At 37.0% G+C, this 8,341-nt stretch overlaps 1 protein-coding gene across 1 annotated transcript in view; it reads left to right on the top strand.

Annotated features, from left to right (window-relative positions):
• The first annotated feature begins 223 nt into the window (after positions 1 to 223).
• ACSS3 (acyl-CoA synthetase short chain family member 3) overlaps positions 224 to 8,341 on the top strand; it is a 328,915-nt gene continuing 320,797 nt past the window's right edge. Inside the window, exon 1 of the mRNA XM_053716935.1 lies at positions 224 to 318. The gene's annotated coding sequence lies outside the window, so the exon portion shown is untranslated. The remainder of the gene's footprint in view (positions 319 to 8,341) is intronic.

The following is an 8,341-nucleotide window of genomic DNA, read 5'->3' as shown; positions in this document are numbered from 1 at the left end:
GGAATCTTTGTTCTTTAAAACACATTTAATATGCTGGGCCCAAGTGTTCCTTTAAGTCATTTTCAAACCTATTTAACCAAGGAAATTCAGAAGAATTCATTGAAGAGTATGGTGTGAAGGGAGGGGAGTGGCAGCATTAACTCCTTCTGGTCTGGAGTGCAGTGTGTACAATTGCATAACAGTAGCACTGTATTGCTGCTCCTCACACTGAAGATGTTAATTGGCTACTCAATCACCCTCCCTCCCCTGGTAACTCAAGGAGGTGGGACTGGGTAAAAAAAAAAAACAGCTTCACTCTACAGGATCTGCTTTCTGCTGGTATGTTCTGCTTACAGAATGCAGGGAGTTTTGAAATAATATTCATTGTAGATTGATTTATTGCAAACTTTCTGTTTAATTTATAACTTTGTCTTCTCTGCTCTTAAAAAGTTGTTATGCTAGCACTGGAAAGTGGAAACATATTGTATGCATGTTTGCTTGGTGCGTTTGTGTATACTTCTAAGAAGTAAATCATGGTCAGGATCACTTTAGTTGTGAGCTCTTAAATAATTCATGCATATCTCTATTTTAAATATTGAGTCTAAAATGGAACTGTACAAAAGAAAATGTTTGATCAGTCTGTTTACTGTAATGTCTTCCTATAGTATACAGTATGATTATATGGTGACTAAATCAGTTCTGTAATAATATTATGCACTTCTGTTTAAATTAGATGGCCTCAATTACAAAGCTGTCATAAATAAGCCATAAGGGAACAATTTTTGTGGGAAAATTTGGTTTGGGCCTTTAGTTCAATAAAGGATTAAATAAGAAAAAAGAGAAATATTTTTACATCCATAACTGTATTGACCAGAGTTATAAGTTTGCATTTATGAAATCCAGTAATACAAACGCACAATTTATTATATTAATATTGTTACCTTTATTTAGTATAATAAAGTAATGCAAAAGTTAAAGGGCCGATACAGTTGGAAAATTGCATGTTGTTATTTTTTTTAGAGCATGTGGTTTTAAGACTAGTGACCCTTTAATACTGTGTGTTTAACCCAGCAAAAGGGATTAAACACATAGCATACATAAGGTGCAGGACTCACAGAGAACTGCTGGTCCAGAGCAGAAACTGCCACCGATCCAATCAGCAGAGCTAGTCAGACATTAACTGGTGCTGATTGAATCAGTAGCAGTATCTGCTCTGGACCTGCAGTGCTCTACAAGTCCTGAATAGCACTTCTATGCTTTTAATCTCTTTGAAAGGGTTAAACACATAGCATTGAAGGGTTGCTAGTAGATATGTACATTTGGATCCTTCATGAGGATTTGAATGTATAAATAGGCAGCTAGTCTTGCCTTTTGGCTCTTTTTGGAGTCAGATTTATTCCTGTGAAAGATCACCACACTACGATATGTGCAAATCCAGATTTAAGTGTGGTGATCTTTCACAAGAATACATTTGGCTCCAAAAAGAGACTAACGGCACTTGCGGAAGCCTACTTCTGCATTCAGATCCTCACAAAGGATTGGAATACACATATCTAGTTGCTAGCCTTACAATTGCATCCTCTAAACCAGTGCTTTCCAAACTGTGTGTCGTGACACATTAGTGTGTCGGTGGCAGTGTGTAGGTGTGTCCCTGCTTCAGAACAAATTTTTTTTAATTTAAAAAAAAATAATTTTTTTGGTTTCCGAATTTTCACCTGCCTGCTATGAATATCACATGGTTGATACTTAGTGGGTCACAGATCATCTTAACCTATTGGCGCAACGCAGTGGTAACAAACTATTCCCATTGGCGGCTTTGATGGCACAAACTGACTCCTAACTGCACATGTAGTTTTCTCAATCAGCTTGTCACTACGTGTGTAGTCAGTGAGTGGGACAGTTGCTTGATGAAATTCGAGTGTCTTTATCTAATGTTCTACCAAATATTCAGAAACTGTGTTCATTCCATCAACCTCATACATCTCATTAAAATAGTAAGTAGTTATTGGTGTTATTTAACTTTTTTTTAAATTCTGGAACATACATACTGTTAGTTGTAAATTAATTTTGTTATTATATAATTTATGTATATGTTCGTATCTCTTAAAACAAGTTAGTTTAACCTCCTGTTTGCTAGTACAACTGAATTACTGTGTCGCAAAATGATGTAATTTTTCAACTTTAATGGCCCTCTAACTCATCACTTGCCCTTTCATTCATCACTTTTAGTCCAGCCAGCATGAAATAAAACTGCCTGTAAAAAGATTATTGCTATCTTTTTTTTTTTTTTTCATTCAACAACAAGTTTGTGTGCTTTGTCAACCCCTTTTCATGGCAGATATATTTACTTTTTTTTTTAAATACATCTAGCCAAAGTACTATATAGCGCAAGCCTTTCAGTTCCACTGCAGGAGGAATCCAGGTGCTCATTGGAGGAGAGGCAGACTGAAGGCCTACTGGACAAAGCAGGTGATTCAGTCTCTCCCGCCATGCCAATAAGTATAATCTTCATCCAATTCCTGTCTATACTTTATTTATTTTTAAATCCTAAATCTCAATTGGGGTAGAGTACTAGAGATGTGTTTATCATGGAAGGGAACTGCACTCCAAGACCGGATCAGGTACACATCCTGTGACTCAGTAACATCCAGCCCTGGGTGCTAAATAGCACTCCAGAAAAGCTGTGATGTCACCAGAGCCACAGGCAGTTAACCCCAGTCCGGAATGGGTGCAAGAACCAAGGGAGATTACAAATAAAAAGTAATACAACACACAGAAACACCCAGCACTCACCAGCTAGCTCACAGCTAAGACAAAATCACAACTGGAAAGGTTAGTCACCGCATCTGGCCAAATGGGAAAGCTCAGGCACCACTTCAAGGTCCTTTCCTTAGCCTGAGTCCCTAACACAGGCACACCATCATGCAAGCTCACAAAGCTAAACAGACTGAGAACAAAGAAGGGGTGCACAGGTGGCTGTAATTTTCTATGGGTGATTACAGCCACCTGTGCACCCCTTCTTTGTTCTCAGTCTGTTTAGCTTTGTGAGCTCGCATGTGTTAGGGACTCAGGCTAAGGAAAGGACCTTGACGTGGTGCCTGAGCTTTCCCATTTGGCCAGATGCGGTGACTAACCTTTCCAGTTGTGATTTTGTCTTAGCTGTGAGCTAGCTGGTGAGTGCTGGGTGTTTCTATGTGTTGTATTAATTTTTATTTGTAATCTCCCTTGGTTCTTGCACCCATTTCGGACTGGGGTTAACTGCCTGTGGCTCTGGTGACATCACAGCTTTTTTGGAGTGCTATTTAGCACCCAGGGCTGGATGTTACTGAGTCACAGGATGTGTACCTGATCCGGTCTTGGAGTGCAGTTCCCTTCCATGTTTTGTATTTTCTATGGGTGATTACAGCCACCTGTGCACCCCTTCTTTGTTCTCAGTCTGTTTAGCTTTGTGAGCTCGCATGTGTTAGGGACTCAGGCTAAGGAAAGGACCTTGACGTGGTGCCTGAGCTTTCCCATTTGGCCAGATGCGGTGACTAACCTTTCCAGTTGTGATTTTGTCTTAGCTGTGAGCTAGCTGGTGAGTGCTGGGTGTTTCTATGTGTTGTATTAATTTTTATTTGTAATCTCCCTTGGTTCTTGCACCCATTTCGGACTGGGGTTAACTGCCTGTGGCTCTGGTGACATCACAGCTTTTTTGGAGTGCTATTTAGCACCCAGGGCTGGATGTTACTGAGTCACAGGATGTGTACCTGATCCGGTCTTGGAGTGCAGTTCCCTTCCATGTTTTGTATTTTCTATGGGTGATTACAGCCACCTGTGCACCCCTTCTTTGTTCTCAGTCTGTTTAGCTTTGTGAGCTCGCATGATGGTGTGCCTGTGTTAGGGACTCAGGCTAAGGAAAGGACCTTGACGTGGTGCCTGAGCTTTCCCATTTGGCCAGATGCGGTGACTAACCTTTCCAGTTGTGATTTTATCTTAGCTGTGAGCTAGCTGGTGAGTGCTGGGTGTTTCTATGTGTTTTTTATATATATATATATATATATATATATATATATATATATATCAGGGCAGCTGGCACCTCCCTTGAACACTATTGATTGAGACCTCAGATCCCTATAGTTACGCCCCCACATGGCAGGATTAAGCACATTAACTGAAAAACCCATAGTTGCATTAGTTAAATGAAAAGGGTTAATAAATAAAAATATACACTGCAAAGTTTTTCTGCTATTCACAGTTAAGCATTTTACATTAAACCCTCATGTTTTTAAAAACCTAACACACCTTGGGGTAACCTGTTTAGTGGATACAGCTACTGATCAGTAATTTTATTATAGCAATTTACATAAGTAGAGAATTTAAATAATTAAAATGCAAACATGCACCTTTTTAATATTTTTAACAAATGCTCAGAATTTAAATAAATTTTACCAACAAAAAAACCCAAAACAGAATCTGCTACAATTCTTTTACATTAAGGGATTGCAAATGTAAGATCTGTTTTGGTTTAAAAAATAAGTTGAATTGACTTTGTGTTATCTGAAATCATTAAGAAATTAAAAATAAACTTAAAAACAGGGGCACTTTAATTCATTAAAGGGACACTGAACCCAATTTTTTTCTTTTGTGATTCAGATAGAGCATAAAATTTTAAGCAACTTTCTAATTTACTCCTATTATCAAATGTTCTTTATTCTCTTGGTATCTTTATTTGAAATGCAAGAATGTAAGTTTAGATGCCGGCCCATTTTTGGTGAACAACCTAGGATGTCCTTGCTGATTGGTGGATAAATTCATCCACCAATCAAAAACTGCTGTCCAGTTTTCATATAAAGATAGCAAGAGAACAAAGAAAAATTGATAATAGGAGTAAATTAGAAAGTTTCTTAAAATTGCATGCTCTATCTGAATCACGAAAGAACATTTTTGGGTTCAGTGTCCCTTTAAACTTAACAAAGATGCTTCTTTTTTTTAAACATTTACCATTTTGTTACGGTAAACATACCGTGATCCTCCGCCCGCATCTCCTTCTGTATTCAGCATATTGATGATGAATCTGGATGCCAATGATTGGAGGACGCTGGAATCGTCATCAATATGCTTAATACAGAAGGAGATGAAGGCGGAGGATCGGCTGTATGTTCACCGTAACAATTGTAGGTTGGACAAAAAGGTCTGTTCCACAACCTATTTTCCAATTCATCCCAAAGGTGTTGAGGTCAGGACACTGTGCAGGCCACTCATGTTCCTGTGCACCAACCTTGTCAAACCATGTCTTCATGGACCTCGCTTTGTGCCCAGGGCACAGTCTTGCTGGAACAGGAGAGGGCCTTCCCCAATCAAATATATATATATCAATCAAAAAATGAAGAATTCTAGGCATCCAGAAGGTATTTATAAAAACTATTCAAAATTTAAAATGCATCCAAGTGAAGACAATAAAACATTTGGTCTACTTAACTTTTATCTTGGAGGAAGAGCAGAGTTTAAACTGTTGAGATAGGATAGGACCATTGAGTCATTTCATCAAATAATTCATTTAGTTTCTAAAAGCTTCAAATGACACTATGTCAAAGAAATAGCTGGATTGTCTTTTGCAACTCAATTATCTTGTCAAACAAAGATAAACATAGAATCCTTCACTAAATCTTTCCAATCTGAAAAGAAACATATGCTAACAGACACATGTGATAACAATGGCTCACTGAAGCGTTTGAAGCCAAATGAGATGCAGAGACCCATGACCACATAGTGATTAGCATAGACCTGCTAATCAGTTCCTGCATGTATATTGAGGCAGTAAAAAATTTGACCAACTAAAAACATAAACAATTTCAGGGATTGTAATTTCTAACAAACCACAAGTTAAATGACCCCCTATTGAGTTTCACATGTACAGAGAACAGACAAATTAGCATTTAAAGTCTCTGTATGGCATAAATAAGAATATATTCAAACAACATATTATATATGAATATAGAAATTTGAAAGATTGTCTAATTTTCTAATATTACATGAAGATTTGCTAAGCTTGATAGGTGACTATTTTAATCGGTCTAAAATGTTTAACTGTGTGGAATAATAACCTCTGTGTCTCTTTATTTTTTTTAGACATATGATAACAAGATGTCCTATGAACATGAACCATAGACAAGATTCATGCATTCAGGATTTATTAGAAAAATTGACGGCTAGATTTAGAGTTTGGCGTTAGCCGTCAAAACCAGCGTTAGAGGCTCCTAACGCTGGTTTTGGGCTACCGCTGGTATTTAGAGTCAGTCAGGAAAGGGTCTAACGCTCACTTTCCAGCCGCGACTTTTCCATACCGCAGATCCCCCTACGCCATTTGCGTATCCTATCTTTTCAATGGGATCTTTCTAACGCCGGTATTTAGAGTCGTGGCTGAAGTGAGCGTTAGAAATCTAACGACAAAACTCCAGCCGCAGAAAAAAGTCAGTAGTTAAGAGCTTTCTGGGCTAACGCCGGTTCATAAAGCTCTTAACTAATGTGCTCTAAAATACACTAACACCCATAAACTACCTATGTACCCCTAAACCGAGGCCCCCCCACATCGCCGCCACTCTATTAAAAATTTTTAACCCCTAATCTGCCGACCGCACACCGCCGCCACCTACGTTATCCCTATGTACCCCTAATCTGCTGCCCCTAACACTGCCGACCCCTATATTATATTTATTAACCCCTAATTTGCCGCCCCCAACATCGCCTCCACCTACCTACAATTATTAACCCCTAATCCGCCTCACTCCCGCCTCAATAACCCTATAATAAATAGTATTAACCCCTAATCTGCCCTCCCTAACATCGTCGACACCTAACTTCAAGTATTAACCCCTAATATGCCGACCGGACCTCACCGCTACTCTAATAAATTTATTAACCCCCTAAAGCTAAGTCTAACCCTAACCCTAACACCCCCCTAAGTTAAATATAATTTAAATCTAACGAAATAAATTATTTCTTATTAAATAAATTATTCCTATTTAAAACTAAATACTTACCTTTAAAATAAACCCTAATATAGCTACAATATAAATAATAATTATATTGTAGCTATCTTAGGATTTATTTTTATTTTACAGGCAGCTTTCAATTTATTTTAACTAGGTACAATAGCTATTAAATAGTTATTAACTATTTAATAGCTACCTAGTTAAAATAAAGAGACATTTACCTGTAAAATAAAAACTAACCTAAGTTACAATTACACCTAACACTACACTATACTTTAATAAATTATTTCTATTTAAAACTAAATACTTACCTGTAAAATAACCCCTAAGATAGCTACAATGTAATTAATAATTACATTGTAGCTATTTAGGATTTATATTTATTTTACAGGTAACTTTGTATTTATTTTAGCTAGTTAGAATAGTTATTAAATAGTTATTAACTATTTAATAACTACCTAGCTAAAAGAAATACAAAATTACCTGTAAAATAAATCCTAACCTAAGTTACAATTAAACCTAACACTACACTATCATTAAATTAATTAAATAAATTAACTACAATTAAATACAATTACATAAACTAACTAAAGTACAAAAAATAAAAAAGCCAAGTTACAAAAAATAAAAAAAAATAAGTTACAAACATTTTAAAAATATTACAACAATTTTAAGCTAATTACACCTAATCTAAGCCCCCTAATAAAATAATAAAGCCCCCCAAAATAAAAAAATGCCCTACCCTATTCTAAATTAAAAAAGTTCAAAGCTCTTTTACCTTACCAGCCCTTAAAAGGGCCTTTTGCGGGGCATGCCCCAAAGAAAACTGCTCTTTTGCCTGTAAAAGAAAAATACAACCCCCCCCCCCCCCAACATTAAAACCCACCACCCACATACCCCTATTCTAACCCAAACCCCCTTAAATAAACCTAACACTACCCCCCTGAAGATCATCCTACCTTGAGTTGTCTTCAGCCAGCCGACCCACCGATGGAACCGAAGAGGAGATCCGGAGCGGCAGAAGTGATCCTCCAAGGGGCGCTGAAGAAGTCTTCCATCCGATGAAGTGATCCTCCAGGTGGCGCAGAAGAAGTCTTCCATCCGGGCGATGAACTTTTTTAATTTAGAATAGGGTAGGGCATTTTTTTATTTTGGGGGGCTTTGTTATATTATTAGGGGGCTTAGATTAGGTGTAATTAGCTTAAAATTGTAATATTTTTAAAATGTTTGTAATTTATTTTTTTTATTTTTTGTAACTTAGCTTTTTTTTTTTGTACTTTAGTTAGTTTATGTAATTGTATTTAATTGTAGTTATGTGTAGTTAATTTATTTAATTAATTTAATGATAGTGTAGTGTTAGGTTTAATTGTAACTTAGGTTAGGATTTA

Source organism: Bombina bombina, chromosome 6 (assembly GCF_027579735.1).
Source record: "Bombina bombina isolate aBomBom1 chromosome 6, aBomBom1.pri, whole genome shotgun sequence".
Taxonomy (NCBI): domain Eukaryota; kingdom Metazoa; phylum Chordata; class Amphibia; order Anura; family Bombinatoridae; genus Bombina; species Bombina bombina.
The sequence above is the reverse complement of the archived record's forward strand: the minus strand, read 5'-3'. Positions and strand labels throughout refer to the sequence as shown.